The sequence below is a fragment of the Mustela nivalis genome (assembly GCF_964662115.1).
Source record: "Mustela nivalis genome assembly, chromosome: 3".
NCBI lineage: Eukaryota > Metazoa > Chordata > Mammalia > Carnivora > Mustelidae > Mustela > Mustela nivalis.
Genome location: NC_139022.1, coordinates 174787998 through 174811296, shown reverse-complemented (window position 1 = coordinate 174811296; position 23299 = coordinate 174787998). Strand labels below are relative to the sequence as shown.

The window sequence follows — 23299 nt, the reverse complement described above, 5'->3', positions numbered from 1 at the left end:
TGAGTTTTATTTCTCTGGAGATGATGCAAACTTTGCATTAAAAACTGTGAGGTCCATCAGTGAAATACGTGCTTGAGTGTCCAAAACACTCATTGAGAGGTATTAGGTTGACATTTTTTTATTTAAAAGTGCCAAAATGAGACTTGGTTTTAGCCATAAAATACTATGACATATATTCCACAGAAAATGCTCTTCCTGTCAGCAGTTTCTCCCAAGATTTTTTTGGAATTCTACCAAAAGTTACCTTTTTTTATTCTAAAGATTTTAATTTATTTATCTGACAGAGATTACAGGGAGAGAGGCAGGCAGAGAGAGAGAGAGGGAGAAACAGGCTCTCTGCTGAGCAGAGAGAGCCCAATGCGGGGCTCGATCCCAGGACCCTGAGATCATGAACTGAGCTGAAGGCAGAGGTTTAACCCACTGAGCCACCCAGGTGCCCCAAAAGTTACTTCTCATGTGTGAAAGTTTCCAGTATTGAGCACTTTAGAGTTCAGACCAAAGAAGTTTCTTACCTCATGAGCTCAGTGAATATTATATAAACTAGCTTATGAGTAGGGACTCTGACTCAAGAAAGTGAACTTGTCTTGTCAGGAGCTTTAATAAAATCAGTTGTTGGCCTGACCTCATCTGCATGGAGAAGGCATGAGTTAGAGAGTATGGATTAGATCTCTGCGAACCCCTGTGAACATATTTGCATCTATGGACACATTTGCATCTCTCTCTTTCTCCATGGGACCCTGTGAGGATGGAGTGGAGGAGAGATAGGCTCAGTAAAGAAGAGAGGAGAATTGTTCTTCTTATGGAATACTGACTCAAACACATGTATATCTCTTCCAAGATATGCATTCAACATGGGTTCATTAATTACTCTCAGGCACTTTTTATAGAAACTGCGGAAAGCAGTGAACACAAATGACATTAACGTTCTAGTAGGGGGAAGACAAGATGGAAAGCAAATATATTTATGTATATGACAGAGTGTGATAGCTGTGTGAAAAAAAACACAGCAGAAAAAGCCACTAGATTTTGATGGTGCTAGGGAAGGAGAAGGGAATCATTGTTATTTGGTTGGAATACGATGGTCATTTATCATTGATAACATAAAGTGAGTGAGATCTGTGTATATGGACATCTGGGTTAAGAGAGGTCTAGTGCAAGGAAACCAGTGTGCAGGAGCTGGGCACACAAGCCGTGGCATTGAAGAAGTGGAGAGTTGGCCACACGTGGCTCGGGCAGCAACATTAAGGGCACTGACTTTTGCTGAGTTGATTTGAGAAGCCACCAGAGCACCATGAAGAAATGAATGTTGTGATCCAACTTTGATTCAGTCAGAGATGGTGGCCGTTGTGCTGACAGGGGATGGGCGGAGGGCAGAGTAGAGCCGTGAGACTGGTTTAGAGGGCACAGCTGGGACAGCAGGGGTAGTGGCTTGCTCTGGGCACTCACGGTAGAGGTTGTAGAGCTGGTCTATATGGGACACCTGCTGGAGGTTGAACAGTCAAGATAGTTCATTATGTGAACCATGGAGAACCAGAGGCAGCACATCAGGCTCCAAGGTTTGGGCACGTTGGGCAAACAGATGGAATCAAAGCAAGAGGAGAAACTCAAATGACATGAGGGAGAAACCTCCTGGGAGAGGAGCTTTGTGGAGGGAGGAGCCTCATGAGGGAGCAGCCTACGGGGGGAGGAGCCTCGTGGGGGAGAGTCCTCAAGCAAGAGGAGTCCTGGAGCCTTTCTCATTTTTATAGTGGTAATTAATATTTTGCTTCAGTGCCCTGCACTTCTCTTCTTTGTACTCTGCAGTCTGTAATTAATTTTTGACATAATTAAAAAGTTTATGCATCTCTTGCCCTTGTTCCCAGCCAGAATGTAAATTTGCATGGGGACGTTTTTCTGTCTTTTCCTCATTAAAGTGTGCGATGCTCAAATGACCCAATGAGCGGAACGTCACTAGGAAGAGGGTATTTTCTATACTTGGGGAAGCTTCACCCCAGAAAATCTATTTGAAGTTATGAAAGCAAACAGCCCCCAGCTTTGATAAGAAGAGCTGGTCGCTGCATCTTCTTCCATCAACCCCATGAACCCTATCCAGCAGCAGGAAGAAAGACGATGTCTAAAGAGAAATGGAGTCTCCAGCCCAAGTTTCCAGAGCCTGCCTCTGGAAGCCAATTATGTGAGACACTGGTATAAAATTCTAAATTGGCTTGCCTTTTTGGCTTTTCCCTTTTAATCTGTTTTCTTTGTCCTTCAAGGCAAGATGGTTTGCAAGGGATCGTGGTTTTGTTTGTTATCTAATTATAATTGTCCCTTGATAAGGAGCTCAGTGCAGTGGATACCCAGATACCCACGAACCCCCAGGACAGGCTCTCCGAACGACAGCAGGGGTGACTGAAAAGAGGGGTCAGTCCTCGCTTTACCATGTTTATTCAGCAGCACATGCCTTATAAGCCATTTTCTTTGCTGATTCTCAAGCATTTATTACTTGAGAATGTATGTCCTAATATTTTAAGGAGTCATTTCCCGCATACACGGGTATTTATATTCGTTATGCTAATTTCCTGTGCTTCAGAAATACTTGAGAGCGTTGAAGTCGGCTTTTTCCAAACAGACACCAAGTGTTTACAGTCCCTGGCTTTGTAAGAGATGGTGTGAACCCTCAAGGAAAGAGCAATCTGTTATTCTCTTTTCTCCCACGGATCTTCTTGTGGGAGATGAAAATTCCTCTCTGCTGTTCGAAAACAAAAGGAGCCGTGTTTGGCACCTCCTGAGCTATGGATGTTTCTAAGGGACAAACAACCGAATTTTCAATGCTAGTCAAGGACAGAGACACACCAGAGTTTCACATGACGATGTTTCCGAAATACTCCTTTCGCCTTTTTCTCAGAGCAGCTGACTGCACTCCCTCCGGAGGCCTTCCCCAGCCGGACGCCTTGGTGAGGGCCCAGCCTCCCCTGGAGGGTCAGGGCGAACCCCCTGTTTGCTGGCACCGGCTGGGCAGACAGCCCCCTTTGGCCATCCCTGTGTCTTGCACATATGGGGAAACGTGAGTGTGTGTGTGTGTGTGTGTGTGTATACGTGTGTGCGCGTGCACTTGTGTGTGCATGTGTGCGTGTATGTGCGTGTGCGTGCGTGTGTGTACTCGCAGAACTTCTTAGTAGCTGTATCCTTCAGTCATCTATTCCTTTATTGATTGGAGAAAGCATGTATTTTCTCTCCTTGTCATCCTCTCGTGGTTGGGAAGCAACACCTCGTAGTTCCTTTGGAAGAAGTAGAAAGTAATCCTTTAAATGCCCGTTTCTCAGATGGATCACTGGAGGCACAAAATAACATCCCCGCCAGTGGGTACGTGGCCAGGATGACTCAATGCTCTGTTGTGTGACTTAGGCCCTGTCGAGGGGACACCTGAACTCAAGTCAGCCCAGAAGCCCACACTAGTAAATAGTGTCCTTCTTTTTCTCTTTTCTTTTACAGATTTTGTTTATTTATTTGACAGAGAGAGAGAGAGATCACAAGTAGGCAGAGAGGCAGGCAGAGAGGGGGTGGGGGAAGCAGGCTCCCCGCCGATTGGAGAGTCCGATGCGGGGCTTGATCCCAGGACCCTGGGATCATGACCTGAGCTGAAGATAGAGGCTTAACCCACTGAGCCACCCAGATGCCCCTAAATAGCTTCCTCCTGCCTGACATTCTGACTGGCAGCTCCTCCCGCGGACGACACGCTGTTTCCAGCAGGCGTCGCGTCCGAGCTTAGTGAAACTGACCAAGGGAACTGTGTTCTTGTTCAAGAACAGGCGAACAAGGGGAAATCAAAAATGTTTTCCTAAAATGTCATTGTTTGTGTGATTTGCACATCCGTCCTCCTAGGCCCCCAAGGGACGGGCTGAGTGCCCCGGCCCTCCCCACACGCTCAGCAGTAAGACGGGCAGCTCTGTAAACAGGCTGTGCCCGTGGGTCTGGCAGTGGCTGTGACTGCTGTGGTGGTGGTTGTGTTTAACTGGTATTCACTCAATTAAATGTTCCAGACCATGTAACATTACGGCTCCACTGAGCCCAGGAATCAGCATCTTCATTATTTTTCTAAAATCAGTCTCAGTTTGCTCCAAACTGGACGGTCGAGGTGGGCCATGTACAAACAGTAAACAAGTCTCCCCTGAGCAGGGAAAGCGAGGCAAATGACAAGCCAGTGAGGGGACAGCAGCTTCTGGAGCCGCTGTGAGCTCCTGTAAAAGCAAGCCCCCAAGATCTTTTCTCCAGTTGGAGCGCCACAGAAGCAGCCTCCAGAAATCTCAATTCATCTTGATTATTATTTTCTCTCTGAAGGGAAAGGAAACAGTAGGAGGCTTTTGCTATTTCCTCTTGTCCTTGATCCACGGCTCTTTCTGCCACATGCCCGAAGGCAAGGGAGAAAGAGGTAGGGCCAGGGTGAGGCTGTGGTTTGGGCCTGATTCAAAGCAGATGTGCAGGCCGCTTCTGGGGAAGGTAGGCAGAGCCCTCCTTGAGAAGCTGGTGCCCTCGGGCTGCGCTTACTCCAGGGTGAGGAGCTCACAGGTCATCAGCACTCAGAATCTTCAAGTCTGTGACCTCCTGCCTTCACCTCTTCCAGGCTGAGGCTGCTTTCCTCCAGGAGCAGTGGGACAGCAATGAAATATGCAATAGAAGCCTGGAGCTAGAAGAGACCATTCATTCATTCATTCATTCATTCATTCACACCCATTGGCTTATTCAGGGATCACGTACGGAGCATCTCTTGTGTTTGGTGGTAGAAAAGTCGATTGATTCAGCCGTTGGAGGGTCATCACCGACTTGAAGGTGTTCATAAAGGAACCTTGCAGGGAAGCCGGAGCAGATGGATGTAAGTGAGGGAAGAGCGTATCGTCAATGAACCGTCTCAGAGATCCCAGGATGGTTGGTGAAAAAGTGGCTTCTGTGCCAAGATCTCAGAGATGTGGGTTCACGCGTCTGTGTGGGATGGATTCAAGGGATCCCCAAAAGCTTCTCCATGAAAATCGATGCACATTCAAGTTTGGGACTCACTTAGTTTTCAAGAAGGTTGATGGAAATCAAGAGGGGAGTGGAAATCAAGGTGGGTGGAAACTAGGGAGTCACGGATCTCTTTGGTGACAGAATCAACAGAAGGGTGCTGAAGAGATTGTGGCCACAGCAAGGCCCCAGAGGAGTCCTGGAGGAGGGTTTGCGTGAAGGCAGAGAGGCTGTCCTTGAACCAGAGGGACGTCTCCAGTTGGAAAGCTCTATAGTCAGGGTGTGGGTGTAGAGCTAAGGGGTTAGGTATGGGGGGAGTGAAGGTGGCCTCAGTTTTCTCGGTGTAGTAAAGGGGACTGTCTTGACAACGTGAACATAAAGGCTGATGGGAAGGAGACTGAGAGAATGGCCGAGGTTGGCTTGGAGGAGACAGAAGCAGAAACAGAGCTGTGTGGACATGACGTCCTATTGTTGCCAAGATTGGAGACCATGCGTCGGTAGTGTTTCAATCTCAAATCCATGTGGAATCCTCTTGAATTGTGTGCCTGGCGTAGGGTGGATAGGATATGAGGCCATCAGTCCTGGGTTCCTGACTACAGGGCACAGCTGATGTGGTTGCAAGGGGACTGGAGAGGAGGAACTTCACATCATCTGTGGTGCGATCTGGCCGTTTAGAGAAGGAAGCAGTGCCAGCAGCCAGGCTGACAGATGAGCAGGAACGGCAGGGCTGGGAGTGAGGCACCTGCCATGGGTCAAGAGGAGGCTGTAGGAAGCTGGAAGGGAAGGCAGGACAGGCAGTGAGCTTGAGATGTCTGAGGTGGATTGGTTCATGTGATCAGAAATTTCAAAGTCATGGCCAAAATGATGGGGTGTGAAGGTCATTGGTCCGAGTTCATATGTCTAAGAATTGTTGATCAGTCATGGCCATGACTATTAAAATGTCTTAGTGTCTGAATAAAGTGGATTCTGTGGAAGCCTCTAGGCCAGACTCTGAAGGCTTCAGCGTTGCAAACAGCTGGCCCCAGCCTACCTTTTCCAAAGTGAAGGATGGAGCCACATGGTCAAAGCTTTTGCGCAGAGCCCAAGGCCAAATGCCCCTTCACTGACCCACCAGCAACTTATCCAGTTTATTTTTCCTCTGACAGTGGTCTGTTAGGTCAATTTAGTATTTAGCCGTTAATAGTTCAATTTCACACTAATACCATGATGAATTTAAAAATGGGAAAATAGAGGTGGCTGGGTGGTTCTGTCGATGGGCATCCGAGTCTTGATCTCAGCTCGGGTCTTGATCTCCGTGTTGTGAGCTCAGGCCCCGTGTTGGGCTCCAGGCTGGGCGTGGAACCTACTTAAAAATGAAGAAGAAAGAACTGGGAATATAGGTGTGGAGGAGATTCAGAAAAGGCTTCCTGCACCCCCTCCCCCCACCTCCTGGTCTTCAGACACGTCAGCACCTGGAAGTCTCCGGTCAGAGGCATAGTCAGTCTGCACGCTAAGCTTCACATAGGATGAGGGCTTTTGCACAGACTTTGCCCCAGCCTCTTACCTTCAGCCATGCTTGTGTTTAAAACAAAGCCCCATAAAACAGGCTTAGTTTTGAGCTTGTTATTCTCACCAGCACTGCCTTCTGCTGAGAGAAAAGCATTCATTTAACAAACGAGCCCATCCGGGTGGTTTCCCAGCAGAGAAAGCTCACATCCGTTGTCTTTGTCTCCTCCAGGCACTTTCTCTGCACTGTGTCTGCTCCAAGCCTCCCCTCCTTCCTCCCTTCCTTCCAAGGGTCTCCTGCTCCACTGCCCTCCCCTCTGTCCCCGCCGCATGACAGAGAGTGTGCGTGTGTGTGTGTGCGTGAGTTCCCTGAGGCTGCTAAGACGTAGACTTGATCTGTTCTTGCACAGATCAGGAAGCTACAGGTTCAACATCCGGGTGTCAGTAGAGCCATCTCCCCTCTGTTCTAGGGGAGAACCCTCCTCCCTTGTCCCCCAGCCTCTGCTGGCCACTGTGTGTTTCTTGGCTGTGGTTCCATCCTTCCTCTCTTGGGGTCATCTCTACATGGCTTCTCCAGCATTTTTTTCTTCCCGCAGGGTCCTTTGTCATGGATCTAAGGCTCACCCTACTTTAGAAGGATGTCATCTCTGATGCGTAACCTAATTACACTGCAAGTCATTGAATAGGGGCGTAGCATTCAGCCCGCTACAGGCAAAAATGGTGCCTGGGCGAAATCTGGACGTTTTCCCTTTGTGAGCTTATTCTGCCTTCATAAGGTTAGAGTCCATTCCTGGAGGGAAAGAATGTGTCTTCTGTGTCTGCTGTTGTCCCTTTATCCCTCAGGCTGGTACACTCGGGATGACTTCATGCTTGGCCCGATTTGCTCTTCTCAAAGCGTGGGCCCCCGTGCATGGAGCAGCCATATTCTGACCTCTTCATACTCAGCTCAAGACTCACCTGCAGGAGGTCTCCTTCGCCCGCTCCTGTACCCTGTCCAGTCTGTCTTTCTCACTCAAGTCTTTCTTGACATCATGGTTTCCAGAAAGAGGTTAATTTTTCTCAGATCAGTCTCAATTCCTTCTCTTATTGGTGTGCTAGACTATTTAGGGTACATTCCATACATAGCTTTCATGTGTGGTCCCAACTCATTCATTTGCTTTACACCAAACACACTCAGAAAACTACTCGTAACAGAAGCTTATGCCACAACACAGGGAAAGCTGTGTTTGCTAACTCAATCGGGCTGTCCCAACCCTATGAGTCAGCCTCACATTCGGCTGCAGAAAACACAAAATCAAACTAGGGAGGCTTGATCAAATGGAAATTTACTTGCCTCTAGTCAAAAGAAATCCAGAGGTGGAATGGCCACTGACCTTGGTCCAACAGATCAATGAAATCGGGATTGATGTTTCCAGAGTCCACTGGCCCTTCTCTCATGGTCATGTGGAGGTTGCTGCAGATCCAGCCATTTCATCTGCATTCAAAGCAAGTAGGAGTAGGAAACTGAACATTTCCCAAGAATTGTGTCTGTTCCTTTTTAGTGCAAAATTAAAAGCCAACACAGAGTCTTCCTTTTCCAAAGGTGATTCACATATACTCCCAGCTACATAGGAGCCTGCGGAAGCAAGTGTGTGCATGTCTGGCTTCTGTAGGTCCGCAGAGAGAGGGGCTGGGCAAGGAGTTGCCTAGCTGCTCCCTCCGAGAGCTCACATAACCCGGCTGTCCTGGTTCTCACAGGGGCTCACCACACCATCTGGTGTTGCCATCTTGCCTGATGCCAGGATTGGTAGGAATAGCTGTTACTTTCGTGGGCAGTAATGATCTCCAACGTACATAAATTGCCAAAGTGCAGTTTTTCCTTTAAGTGTGCAGGTGAATGCTGTGTGCAGTACGGAGCTCTGGCCGCCTCCACTGGCAGAAAGCCGCAGTGCAGTGATTTTGCAGTACCTGGTAAACCCAAGGAAGGCTGTTACTCAGGCTTGCATGTGCCGTGTTTATGGGCGTGCCCACAGATGGGTCCTTACGGGGTGTTAGGACAACCTGTGGAGGAGAACATCATTTGTGATCCTGGAACGGCTCTTACTGTCGTGACATGACACAACATGACGGGCAATTTACTCACAGTTCTCTCTTCTTGAGCCATTCCCCAGCGGGCCTGAACCTGATGGTGAGACGCACAGCGGGATCAAGGACAGACCCAGAAAAAAGGAAATCTGCTGGGCATACTCATGTGCTCCAGTCCATTCGTCAGCCGTCCGTGCAAAATTTAATACACGTGACTGTATTATTTATTTATATGGTTGAGTGAAGTTTAAAATGTTTTTATTTATGAAAGACAGAGTTTAACATTTAAATCTCAATGTGGGGGGCGCCTAGGTGGCTCAGTGGGTTAGAGCCTCTGCCTTTGGCTCAGGTCATGATCTCAGGGTCCTGGGATTGAACCCCGCATCAGGTTCTTTGCTTAGCGGGGAGTCTGCTTCCCCCTCTCTCTCTGCCTACTTGTGATCTCTGTCAATTAAATAAATAAAATCTCTAAAATAAAATAAAATAAATCTCAATTTGGTCAATGACAATTTGTTTTTTTTTAATTGTTTTTAAAGATTTCATCTATTTATTTAGAGCGAGAGAGCGCCTGCCCGTGGGAGTGGGGGGAGGGGAGGACAGGGAATCTCCAGCCGACTCCTCACCGAGCATAGAGCCGGACTGTCAGTGACACGGTCCTGAGATCATGGCCTGAGCTGAAATCAAGAGTTAGACTCTTCGCCGACTGAGCCATCCTGGCGCCCATTGTTCATTTAAATACATTTTTTTTTTTAAAGCAAAGTTTCCTCGTACGAGCATTTTATTATTGAAGTGTAGTTGGCGTACATTGTTACATCGGTTTCAGTCATACAACGTATCGATTCGACACTTCTATGCATAACTCATCCATTCTGCACATTACCCAGCCTCCCTTCCCGTCTCCTCTCTGGCAACCATCAGTTTGTTCTCTGTATTGAAGTGTCTGGTTTTTTCTTTGTTTGCTTCTCTTGTTTTTAGAGTCTCCGTGTACGTCCAATCACATGATGTTTGTCTTTGACTCATTCATTTCGTGCGATGCCCTCTTAATGCAAAGGCCAAGGTTGCGTATTTGTAGGCGATGAGGTGTAATCCCCCTTACGAATCCCAGCTTGATCAGCTTTGCTATCCAAACACCCTTAGACCTAGCATGCTGACTTGGTCTCACAGAAGAACAAGAGAATGACATAGAAGTTCAGAGTGCTGGTTTATTAACTGGTGTTAACATGATGATTTCTTTTTTCCACTTGTCTTAGAAATTAGTGAACATTTGCTCTTTGCTTTCAAAATGAAGTTTAGGGGTGCGTGATGGCTAGGGGCTCTGTAATCCTGAAAGTGCATTTAAAAATATTCCTTCGGAAGTTACAGGGAAGCCCATCCTCCTGAGAATATTTCTCTGAGGTCACAGTACCGGTGTATTGTCTTCCACCGCCTCCCCTCAGCCTTAGTTCAGCCGTTCCTGTGGGTCCTCTGCAACTCCCTTTGTCTGCTCCCACATGAGTATCTGAGGTTGGCCTTGGCTCAGCTGGGGAGCCTCACTCCTCCCCTGCCCTCACCGCACAGCTCGGCCTCAGGGGGAATCCAGGCTCAGGCTCTCCTGCCTGGACCGCAGCCTCCATCTCCTCCTTCGATCAGCCCAGGGCCCTCCTAAATGAGCGGAAGGATGTCTTTCCTTTGGTCTAAATAATCACACCACACCTTACAGTTTTAGTTTGAATAGCAAAGCCCACCTCCTCGGAGGTAACGTGTCCTCATTACCATGAACCAGTATTTGTTCCATCCTTGATGAAATATTCAGCTCTTCTCCCCCGAATTGTTTCTTTGTCTCGGCGGTATTCAAGGCTAGTCATGTTTCATGTCTGACATTCGTTTCTCCATTCCCAGTGCATAAGTCCAGGGAGATTTATGTTAAGAGAATAATAGCTTACTGACTCTCCAGGCGTGGGTCCTGAGCACATACATATCTTTTTAAACTGCCAGGCGACTCGAAGGCACAGCACATTTCAAGACCTTGCTGCAAGGAGCTCTTGTGCGGAAAGCACCTTGGAGAAGCCTTATCTTGCCTTTTCCATTCTTAAACACAAATCAGAGGAGGTATTTGTATGGCGAGTAAAGTGCACTTTAAAATGCGAGTCTTCAGTTCCCTAAACAGAGCACAGTTTGCGTGTGAAATTTGCATTTGTATGTGATCATGATGTTTTCATTAGATCCATTGTAGCTATAAAAGATGGCAAAAGTCACTTGCAGAATTGGGCGTGATTTATGTGCAATACAAAAAGGAAATATGCATAGATTAAGAAGAGTGTCTTTAAATCTGTGCCTGGTGGAGTCAGAGATAAATTGGTCTTAATTTGAAGAATGATGTCATCCATCCGAAGGTGTGTCTCCCGGGGAAGCCTGTCTGAACAGGTAAAGTCTGTCCACCCGGGGGCTTTCTCTCCTGTGGGGAGTGGCCTTCAATCTGGAGGGCTCCTGGGTGTAATCTTGTCAGTAAAGCATCCTGGGTGTAATCTTGTCAGTAAAGCACACTTCCCCAAACGTGGGAGACTGACTTGCTCTAACAAAAGTGAAAAATAATGATACGACTGTCATAGATCAGATAGGTTGTGAAATTATCTTTTAACCATTTCTGTACCAAGAAGCCTCTTTATCCAGAGGCCACCCATGAGCACGGAGATACCACAAATGATGTTTCAGGCAAGGTTTCTTGACTTTTAGACTTTTTTTTTCCTAACCCCCCGCCATGAAATTTTAGTACCACAAGAATATTGCATATTTATTTAAGTGAGGTAAGCGTGTCTGTGCATTATACATTCAAAAAGTAAATTTCTTGGGGCACCTGGCTGGCTCGGTCAGTTAAGTGTCTGACTGTTGATTTCCACGAGGGTCCTGATCTCAAGACTGTGAGATCGAGCCCCACATCAGGCCCTGCATTGGGCATGGAAACCGCTTAAGATTCTCTCGCTCCCTCTCCTGCCTTTCCTCCCTACCTCCCCATGCTCACTCACTCTCTCTCTCTCTAAAACAAAACAAAACAAAACAAAAAGATACTTTTTCTTGCTTTCCCCAAGAAGCCATGTTTTTGCCTGCTGGGGGAAGGATACAGCCCTGTTGAGAACTCATGGTTTAAGACAGGACTTCTGAAAGCCTTAAGTGGGCACGTCCGCTGGGGCGACGCACCAGCCAGGTGGGCCAGGTGCGAGAAGCAGCTGACAAGATGCCGTCTGCTCTGGACGGCCCTGTTTTCATCAGGGACTGGACTTTTTCTCTGCTTCCAGAATTAAAATCTTTACCACCTACGCACCCTGCCCTTTTTAACACACATCTTTTCTTTTGATGTTTTAGTTTCCCCAGCAGATCAGAGTCAAATCTGGCCAGCCTAGGAAGGTGTCATTCTCTTTCACGTGACAAAACACATGTCTGCATTTTTTTCCCCCCAGGATAGCTTTGATAGGACCATTTGGGGTCCAAATTCTTCATGTGTATTCTTGATATCATTTGCATGGATTTCTTGCAGGGACATTAGCTGTATGCCAAAGCACAGTCCTGATATTAAGGATACCATCTTACAAAGCAGTTATGAAGCTTTATTTCCAAATATAAAAGGCAGAAAAAAGGAGCAGATTGATCTAAGGCCAAAAATCATATTTCAATGTAAGCTTCGTAAGGGCAAGCAGGGATTTTTGTCTTTGTTCTCAAAATTCCAGTCCCTTGAACAGTCCCCGGCACACGGTAGGCTGTCAGCAGCACCTGTTAAATGAGAGAACAGATTTTTACTCCATGTACAAATGAAGATCTCTCCGTTGTGAGGTAGTGGATCATGTGGATATGAGGGGTATGTTCATTCATTCGAAGAATGTTTCTCTGATGCACATCATGATAGACCCCTTAGGAATTACCCGATATATACATAAGGGCATAAAATACATGGGATCCTTGCCCTCCTGGAACACAGAGCAGAGCTGGAGAGGCAGGCAAGAAGCAGATACTGCGTTTGGGGGCAAGTGATCTTGGAGGAGATGACTGGGTGTAGTGCTGGTGAGGGACAGGCCCTCAGAGAACGTGCGGGGAGGAGCCGGCCTGGGAGAAGGAGCACGCGCCCTTGGGAGGAGGAGCAGGAAGGGGCTGTGTGAGACCCAGAGAGCTCTGCGAGCAACGGCCTCAGGCCTGGATGGAGCAGTGAGCACACCTGGATGGAGCAGTGAGCACACCTGGATGGAGCAGTGAGCACACCCGACCACCCCAGAGGAGGGGGTGGGGCCCAGAGGGGAGTTGCAGGGTGGCAGGTGGCGCCTGACCAGAAGCTGAACGTGCCCTGGGGCAGGACCTAGATGGAGTTTCGGGCCAATGGTAAAATGGAAATACAGCCGTTCCGAGAGCAGCCTTCCGAGCCAGATCCCCACTGAGGTCTGGCTTGGGAATTGGTGTTGAGGAAGTCACGGACATGGATGACCTTGGGAGGGAGAAATCGGGGCCCACATGGCACCCTGGAGAGTGGAACATTGGGGTCAGAGCAGGGGAGTCCGTGGAACAGGGGGACCCTAGGGAGCGTGGAACCCAGGAAGCCACAGGAGGGGGGATTGTGGGCATCCTGGGCCGCCGATGGCGCCCAGCGGCTCAGAGGCCCTCCTTGGGAGTCACGGGAGGGAGTGAGGAGGGAACAGCAAGGGTCACCCTCGGCGTTATGCTGGGCTTACTGTCTTGTTTGAAACGGGAAATGGGGAGTCGGGGATCAAAGTAGTGGAAAGAGCTCAAGTAGACACGCTTTTTTTTAACGATTTTATGTATTTATTTGACAGAGAGAGCACAAATAGGCAGAGGGAGAAGCAGGTCCCCCACTGAGCAGGGAGTCAGACAAGGGGCTCAATCCCAGGACTCTGGGATCCTGGCCTGAGCCAAAGGCAGAAACTTAGTGACTTAATGTCTGAGCCCACAGGCGCCCCTCCAGTAGACAAAGCTTTAAGACTTGGTCCCAAAGGAAAAATGAGAAACAATGAAGGAAGCAAAGAAAGCCTTGTATGTGGTAAGGAGAGGCTACTGCGTGGTTAGAAGCAGCCTGGCTCGCTGTGGGGAAAAGTTCAGGAATGAACCAGAGCCCAGAATCCCCATTGCTGGGTGGGGTCCAGGGTGATGGTCCAGGTCTGTGTGGTTCTCTTGAGCCTGGTGGTTAAAAACTGTTTCTCTTGCTGCTTGTGGAATTTGGTTGTCGAATTTCAGTTAAACAAAGCAATGTCTTAAATGCGTATTCTTACGGTCAAACTGTTCACCCATTTCGGTTCCCCTGCCGTGTGGTTCTGATGCTGGGCCTGTGTTTTGTTTTTTTTCATTGGCCTCTTTCAGAGCAGTGCCCGCAGAAGTCCTTGAGCTTTGAGAAATGTGCCCCCCTCACAGGCACAGCAGGTTAATTTGTCTGATGGGAGGGAGGCAGCCATCAGGGCCACAGGACCCTGGGACGCTCCGTAAGGCCTGCCTCTCCTCCTTTCTCGTGTAAAGACCACTTCTCAGACTATTCTGTTTCTTGAACATTCAGTAAACTTTTGTGCTGCTCTATTTAATTTCATGCCCCAAATAATCTTGTTCAATTGTAAAGAAAGGCATTGCTGTTTTTCTAAAATAAACTGTGAGATAGTAAATATTGCTGTACTTGGTTAAGGTCTGATTTATTTGCGATACAAAATAAAGGGGAAATCATGACTTCTCAGCTAGGATTTCCACTCTTTATTTTGGTCCTTAAAAAAAAAAATGAGTACCTCTGGACTAGTCATTGAATCATTTTACTCTTGACTTTTTAATGGACAGATTTATTTATGTAATGTGTCCACTGGAAGGTGGAAGTGAAGATTCTTAACTTTTTATACTTGTTCTTTGGAGTTCTGGTAGCCTTGGATGGATTTCCGTTTCCTGCCTGGCTTGCAGTACTTCTTCACACCATCAGGAAGCAAGTTAATTCATCCCAGAAATGCACTTAGACTTGGAAACACTAGCATTTTAAAATGTGATCGTGACAGTTCCAGATGAAGGTCGGGGCTTTCTCTCTTACTTTCCTCACAAGCTGAAAAAGCGTGTGTGAAGCTCGCTGTTTGGAAACCATTGCAAATTATCATTTCCAGAGACTTTCCCCCTCTTTCTGGGTGAGACCCTGGCCCAGGGTGGAGTAGATCTTCGCTTCTCTCTGAGGAAGACAAGGGGCTTGAGGAGGGAAGTACCTGCCATTGACAATGACACAAGGCTTTGTTCTTTTTTTCCTGCTATTCCCAGGGCATTTTTGCCAACTTTGACCCCCAGCTACCTCCCTCTTGTGTGGTTCTTGCATCCATGAACGTGGCATTCCGGGCCACAGTCTCCTTCTGCCCCTACCTCAGCCTTGACTCAGTCACAAAACTGACACATAGAACACTTTACCCCTCCAGGTTAAACCCACCAAGGTTCGCTCCTGTCAGCTGGATCTTCTAAAAAACCTGCACCATAATACCTTCAGGTTGGGCTTACTTAAGAGAAGCAAACCCCTTTGTATAAGCTGCCAACCAGTCTCCTAGATTTTTGGTCTAATCCAGTAGACCTTTTCAGAGTTTACGAAGGAGAAAATATTGCACGTGCCCCATCCTGATTATAGGAACACTTTCAATTCTGTCATGTTAATTACTTATTTTGTCAAAACTGTAGTTTATTAGGGATGTGGTTCTCCAAACTGTGTGCCAAGGCACCCAGGGGGGCACCTCATGATATTTCAAATTTTCAAAAATCCAAGAAGTCAAGACAGAACAGGAATTATGATTGTGGTGGTGCTGAATCACACCAGTGGCTGTGAAGGTTCACAGTGTTCCACGAACACGTTGGCTACTGAGGGCCCATCCTAAGTCCCTGGGTCTTCGAAGAATGAGACAAAAATATTATATTTTATTGTTATATATATGTCGTTGTCATCCCCCAACAACTACTAAGTTGTTAAGTCACGATACGTAACTCTTCTGGACACGACTACTTCATACACAATACTTTGCGGTATTTCCTTTGGCCTAGGAATGCGATGAAAAATTCACAAGACACTCTGAGCATTGTGAAATAGGGAAATTTGGGAACGTCTGCATTTGTGGTTTTAGTGGTTTAATTTTTTGCAGGAAAGTTTTGTAATAGTGTTGGAAGAAGCAGGCTCCATTTATCATAAGTCTTCCTTCAACCGCAGGACCCTCTCTCGTCAAGACAGGTCGCCGTGAACACCCATGGGCGGCACCCTCGGCTCCCCCAGAGCTCGGAGCTATAGCGGCAGCTCACCGTCGCGCTCGTGACCAGCTGGCTCTGTGTCTCCTGTGTTTGCTTGCTTTGTTGACTTCTCTTGGTTTGTTTTACTGCACTTATCCCAATGACATTGATTTCATGGGGAAGGGGTAAAACATTTGGTTGGTCATGAATGAATGCTCGATAACGCTGGGTGAATGAAGTGACGTAACGACTGTCTCATCTCTGTTCCTGTTAAACCATCACCAGCTGTGTGTGGCATTTCTGCAAAAGAATGACCAGCCCCAAATGTCTGAGGAATGCACGTTTTAACGTTTCAGTGGGTTCTCTGGTAATTTCTAAATAACCTGTCTTTAAAACTCAGCATCATGTTATTACGGACTGAATTGTGCCTCCCCTACCCCTAAAAAGTTAGTATGGTGAAGCCCCAACCTCCAGTACCTCCGAATGTGACTGCCTGTGGAGAGGGGGCATGTGTAGGTGATGAAGTTTTAAAAGGAGGCTATTTGGGTGGGCTCTGGTGCAGGTGCCTGAAACCCTACAAGAAGAAGAGATTAGTGCCCACAGGGAGACACCAGGGCCATGTGGAGAGAAGATTGTGCAGGGACACAGCTGGAATGAAACACGAAGACCCTTTCTAAGCCGAGGAGAGGGCTCAGGGGAATCCAAACCTACCGATACTGGATCTGACTTCCGGCCTCCAGAACTGTGGGAGCATCGATGTCTGCTGTTTCCACTGCCCCCTGTGATGTTCCGCCATGGCGCCCCAACACACCACCACAGTTTCACAAAGTCTGCTCTTCTGGATTATGGTCCTTGAATGCTGCCACCTGGGAAAATTGCTGGACTCTCGTGGTCATTTGGGAAAACAAAACATGCTTCTCAGTGATTTGGTCAAAACTAATGCATCGTCTCTGGGTGAAATTGACCAGAAATCAAGATCTCATGTCAACGGCATTAAAAATGCATCTTTGCAGCCTTACAGAACGCAGTGTTCAGGCCAGAATTGAATTTGGTGGGTTACAATTCCGTTCATTCCAACACGATACTTAGTTTTAAAGACGGATCATTTAGAAATTACCGGAGAACCCACTGAAATGTTAAAACCTACATTCCTTAGACATTTGGGGCTGGTCATGCTCTTGCAGAAATGCCACGCACAGCTGGTGCTGGTTTAATATGCGCCGAGATGAGGCATTCATTACATCACTTCCTATAGAGTAGGGGAGAGCACGCCGGGGAGAGACTGTCTTTAAGTTCATATTGGCCTTTTATTCTGTTAAAAGAGAAGTTGCTGCCAGGCCTCCCCCCGCCATAATTGGTATCATTAAGGAAACATGTAAAGTTTAGTTTGGAAGAGGAAATTTTTTGTTTTCCTATTCACAAATGGTTCTGTTTATGCATCCAGGCAGTGACTTATCTTTTTTTTTTTTAATTACAGTGTGACTTTGTGGAACATTTTTTGCCCTTACTAAAAAGGGCATTCCAGTTCAAAAGTAGAGCTTCTGAATCACAGCACCCATTGTGTTTCTTCTGTATTTGGAGTCTCGTTTTTGCAGGAGTTTGCAATCTGTTGCCTCTCTGTGAACACGCTCGCTAATGTCACATTTAAATTCACAGCCAAGATTGGCCATGCCGTCCCTGGGTTGCCATGCCTCTTCCCTAACCAGTTGTCCCTCTGTTGTCACATTATATTTGCTATCTCTGTTTAGGTCTGTGTACCTTCATAAAGTGACATCTTAGTCATAATCAGAGGATGCGTGGTGTTTGGTCTATTTAATTTTAAGTCTGCCTCCTGTTGGGTAGGTTATAATGGGACAGAAACATGTCACAGGTCATCAGTGCAAAAATACCCCACGTACCCACAAAAGGCGGGCCTCCCCTCTGGGGCACTGTTTTCCTTGAAAGGAAATCTTTATCTCACATGTGCGCCATGAAATAGAATTATAATTTCATCTTGATCCAAGCCACAGACTGAAGGGTCTGATAGCCTTGGTGATACTTGTTATTTGAATCTGATCACCTACCAACTTTTAAAATTTTAATGAGGGGTATCAAATATGTCACCCGTAAAGTGGCGATGAATGAAGGGAATTCTGTATGGTGCTTAAAGGAAGCTAGATTTCATGGCTTCAGATTAATTAGAGGCTCTAAATTAGTGAAACTCTAAAGCGTGCTAATTTTTTTTTCACTTTTAAGTTCATGGAAATCACCAGAATGAAGCAAATTGTTGTATATTGCTTGGTGAAGATCCTTAGGAAAGCTGGTTTAAGATTAGTAAAATTTGAGTTTTATTAGTATAGAATTACATATTTCTAAAGTTTTGAAAAGCACTAAGACATATCACTTAAAGTGTGTTCTGTTGTGTGTGTGTCATTACATACGGGAGAGCAAGTTTGGTATGATTCCGAGACCTGTAATTAATAACCCTTTGGACTATCCAGGACCATTTGATCTCTTGAGTTTCTGAAATGAGCAGAGCGGAATCTCTTTGAGATAATTAAACCTCCGATTCCTTGGACTCGGCAAGGACCAAGGTGATAATAATTTCTGTGGGTTTTAGCTGAGATACAAAGTTCAGTTAATCATTGATTGGGTGATTAACAAAATGTCAGGTGTTATCATCCAAACATCACTGTACCAGCAGGCTGGGTGACAGGAGATAGTGCTGGAACCCGACAGAGACAAGCTTTGTCATCAGGTGCTCTTGAAATTGGAGCTGGAGCTCTGCTAACACCGCAGGGAGTGGGGAGAGAAATATCTGGTAGCCTTGCTCTGAAGAAATGGCCTGCAAAATTGGTCACAGTACAAAGGCTATGAGGGTCCCCACTTTGGATGCCAGAGAACTGTGCAATGTCAGTTATAGTGGTGGTGGTTCCCTCCTTCCCATATAATGTATTGGCTCGGTCTCCTTTCTTACCGTGGTGGAGAGGAGCTGAGCCCCCAGTGCTGAGATTGCTCCATGGGTTTGAAGTCCAAGATAGACAAGAGAATAAACAGTGTGACAGTACCCTCCTCTGTGCAAAGGGGAGTGAGCTATCTGTCTTCGATGGTGGGAGGCTGGTGTAGTCTTTTCCCGCAGAGTTCAGAAAATTGGAAACTCTGTTTTGTCTCTTTTTTCTTATTCTCAACTGTTCATCAAGGCAGCCTTATCCCCATCCATTTCAAATCTGTAGACGCTGAGCTCAGAAGTACACGTTTGGTTTTCTGCTTGGTTAAGTCAGCTTTCCCTTCTCGGGAAGCTGCATTCTCAGTGACTTGCATTATGGAAGGAACTTTCTACCAAGGTCTTGAGTATCTTCTAGGTTCATCTCTTCCTTGTGGCTTATGATGAGCTGATGGCTCACTTCTGAGATGAGCAAGTGTCTCAAATGTCCCCCCTGTTTTATCTCCCTGTGATGCTGGACCTGAACCCCATCTACACATGAGATCTATATCCTTCAACCCAAATGTGGCTGCAGAAACAACAGGCTGTGTGCTATTCAGAAAGACTTAATAGTAACAGATGTAATACAAAAGAGGTTAATGACAGGAAGAGTCACAACCAGCCCTACCGTCTGGTTTCAGTGGCCATTTCCATAGGATGTCACAGTGTGTCAGGTGGCCTCCTGATCTTCACTTCCAGTCTCAAACTCGAGCCCTGTAATGCCCATTGCTCAGGTGCTTGGGCTGCCTTGGTAGAACACCTCCGACTGGGACTCAGACTACACTAAGTGATTTCTCCATTTTGGAGGTGAGGGCATCCCAGATCAAGGTGCCTGACAAATCCACCCCTGGTAAGAGTTCTCTTGGCTTGTGGACGGCCCCTTCTCCCTGAGTCTTTACATAGTGGAGAGAGAGGGCTCTGGACTCTTCCTATCTTTGTGAAGATGCTAATCCCATCAGGGGAGCCACATCTTCATGACCTCACGTACACCCAAGTTTCTCCCATAAGCCCCACCTCCAATACCATCACATAGGAGATGAAGGCTTCTACCTGTGAATTTTGGGGAGACACACACACATTAAGTCCAACAGAGTTTGTTTCTGACTCCCCTTCTATTCATTTGGAAGGATTTTGAGTTAGAGAATTCTAACACATGACTTAAGGATCGCTGGATGTTATTATCCAAACACAGCATTTCTGGTCTGCACTACATGATAAAAAGCAGAAACCCTCAGGCCCGGGCATACAGCAAATTTAATTCTTTGAACATCACAAGGAATGCCAAGGAGCTGGCGTTGGGTGTCTTCACAGCATGCTTGAGAGCTCCACGGACGGAAGTTCTACCCAATCGTTTTCTCTCCTGAGCAAGAGCATTGTTTTATTTAAGCCAAATTTGGTGCTTATGAGATGCGGCAAGCTTGCTGAATATTCATTTGCAGCTCTTTTCATAACGTTCTTGTATCTCTTTTATTTTCTTTTGACTTATAATTGGTGTTTTTGCATATTTATGATTTGCTCTGTCTTAAACCAATGACCTATTTCAAATGCTCTACCATCCTTCCTCCTCCAACCCCGTGCTCTTAATTCATGGGGAAACCATGTCCTTAAGTGATGCCGCTCCTCTCATTCCCAGGAGCCTGTCCTTGGCACGTGTGGACATCTGCCGTCCTGTGCAGGTGGTAGCGTACAGCCCCTACCCTCAGATTCAGAGCAGGAAGTCTGAACTCTTCAAACTATAAGCTCTCAGAGTTGCACAGTTCCTGAGTGATCATCTAAGCCACATGGAAATCTCTCAATGCTAAAGGACAGTGAACTCACACACTTGAATGTTCTTCTCCCAAGTGAGATAACCCTCAGGTCCTTTGCGTTTGGTCACATGATCCGTTAGAAATCGCTCAACCTCTGTGTTACTTTCCTTTGAACAGACCCAGACACAGCAGCCTCAGGAGTTGAAAGCTCCGTGAATGGGTGGTCTCCAAAATGCAGTGACTTAAAGTAGCTTAAATGATCAAAGGGCTTTTATAGCACAAGATACAGATGCTCTCTAAAGGGAAGCAAACTATGAGCTTCCTACAGGATAGCACATCTCTTCCGAAATTCCCTAAACGTACCCCCCCTGTGCCCCAGCAGAGAGTCCGACCGTGCTGGGTGCACCTGCCTGACCGGTGTGGACTGGGCAGTGTGGGATGGAGCAGGAGTCATCCTGAGAGCCCCACCTGCCTGGGGACCGGCCCTCCCGTCTCTTCACTTTGTAGACTGTTCCTTTGCCTACAAAATGAAATAATAAAACAAGTCCATGCTCCCGGCGGTTTTGTCTTCTGGGCTCTTGCGAGAATGGAAAGATGCACGGCTTGCTTGGATCGCTCAGTTCTGAGGATCTCTGAGCAGCGTGGCTGGCGGACCCCACTTACATGGGGTGCGGGCGGGGAGCGGGGAGAGCCCGGGCCGAATGCTCTTGCCTCTCGCGCAGATCCCCGATACTTCAAGGCCTGGTTTGACTCTTCAGGGTAAACTTTTCACGGCTGTTTTCACCCTAAACAATTTGTTTTCTTCCAAGACATCCCGTGGGAGGCCGAGTTCCCTCTCCTGTTTTCTGGCAGATGCAAAAGTCGCTAAATGGAGCAGTGAGATAAAAGAAGGCGTCACGACGGTTCGATGTTATAAAACAAATCCAGCGTCGTTGAAGATGGGGTTTTTCATCATGTGTTCTGCCTAATAGTTTTCTAGAAAATAAAATGCTGTGAGATTGTTTTTGAAAAGAATATTTTAACTGAATCGTTTCTTTGGTGTCCTGGGTTTTATACAAAGTCATTCTATGAATGCACCCTTTTGAAAGAAAAATAATGCAGGACATCCATCAGATTTGTAGATTTCTGTAGTGATCCTGAAGGCGCCCACCAGATGACCTGGTGACCACACCAGCAATGGGCAGGGCCCTAGGGGGCCTGTGTGACCACCCAATTGTTGGCCTGAGCTGGAGGGGGAGGTGACGCACCCCGGTGACAGTCGCTCAGAGATGCAGCGCTGGTGTGCAGCAGGTGTCCCAGTGGCTTCCAAGTGGGCAGAGGCCGCCTGTTGCTCTTGAGGTCCCTGTGAGTAGAAGAAGTGGCTCCAGGTGAGCAAGGGAAGGCTCCGTCCCTACACCCTGCCGTGGGGGCTCCCGGGGACAGCGGATGGCGTCATCAGGCTCTGTTGCTTACATTTGGTTCTCATTTTGGAGGACTCCACTTCCTAAAATGTTGACATTTCTGCTTTGAAGGCATTTTTTTAAGGAGAAAAGGAAAAATCTCCGCTAGATAATCACTAAGTTATTATTTCAGCTGTACCTAATAAGGAAAGAGATAGCATTTTCCAATTCTGAGCAGTCTGGTTTGTGTTGGCGTTCCTCGTCGTCTGCATTCTTTGGGGCACCGTCCTTCAGAGCAAATCCAGCAGAGACAAGGTTGGGAAAATCTAGCAAAGCAGACGATCATTCTGGAGAAGCAGAATCCGGCAGTGCTGAATTACCATTGCGCTGGAGGAAGGGCACCGAGATCGATCCCGTCGGCTGGAGAAGGACTCCTCCCCAGATGGGAGTCAGGACTACACTGGCGAGCCCCTGTGCTCACATGACGGGCATTCACAGAGGCGATGGGTGTGCGTTCGGCTCCGGGAGGAAGGGGAGCCCCCTGCAGTTAGAAGTGTTTGGAAATGGCAGTGAAGGCTGCTCCCCTGCTCCCACACCCTGGGTCAGGGCTCACACTCACATGCCCAGCAGCAACGCGCATGCCTCCCACAGGTCACGAGCACGTCATATAGACACGTTATTTATCTCGCAGAGGTATCCATGGCTCACATGCATCATGTAAAACTGCACACGGTGCATGTAAATTACACGTGTAGTGTGGCACACAGACATCATGCAAACCACACAGCATAGACACAGATCTGTCCCACAAGGCATACAGAGATGTATCAGGGGTACGTATGCATGGGTCACACATACAGATCACACACACCGCACATGTGACACGCACGCACACACATACCACATACACACATGACAAATAGATCCTGTGTACAATCACACGCGTACACATCACATGTGCACACATCACCCCCCCCCCCACACACACACACACACACAGAGCAAGACCCAGAGTTAATACTTGAATTGTCCATTCTATGGGAGGAGGATGAGGTTGCCTAAAAGGACATTTTGGGGGCCTGCTGTGAGAGTGTGGGTGAGGCTCTGTAGGAGGTCTCTGTGTCCAGGATCTGTGGGCTTGATGGACACCTGGAGGGCCCTTCTGGTCTGAACAACCCTTCCCTTCTTCTGCGGGGTGTGTTTTTTCCAGAGAGAATCTTGTCATATTGTTCTTCCCATTTCTAACCCTGTCCTGCTTTGCCCTCCGTCCCCAAGATGGGTTCCTGAAAGCTTGAGAAGCCCTGTTTTCCACCCGTATTCAGAACCTACTGAGAACCTACATCATGGGGTTGGAGAACAGGATATCACCTTTGCTACCATTACAGCTGTTGGGAGATGTGGCTTGGATCTGGGCTCCAGGGACGGGACACCATTCCCCTGAATCACCCCGCCTCCTCCTGCTCCCAGCACAGGGCGCATGGGCCCACGGG

The 23299-nt window shown here is 47.4% G+C and overlaps 1 protein-coding gene across 1 annotated transcript in view; it reads left to right on the top strand.

The window, feature by feature from the left end:
- The window catches only part of ADCY2 (adenylate cyclase 2), a 406568-nt gene that overhangs the window by 185380 nt on the left and 197889 nt on the right, over positions 1 to 23299 (top strand). The window lies entirely within an intron of this gene.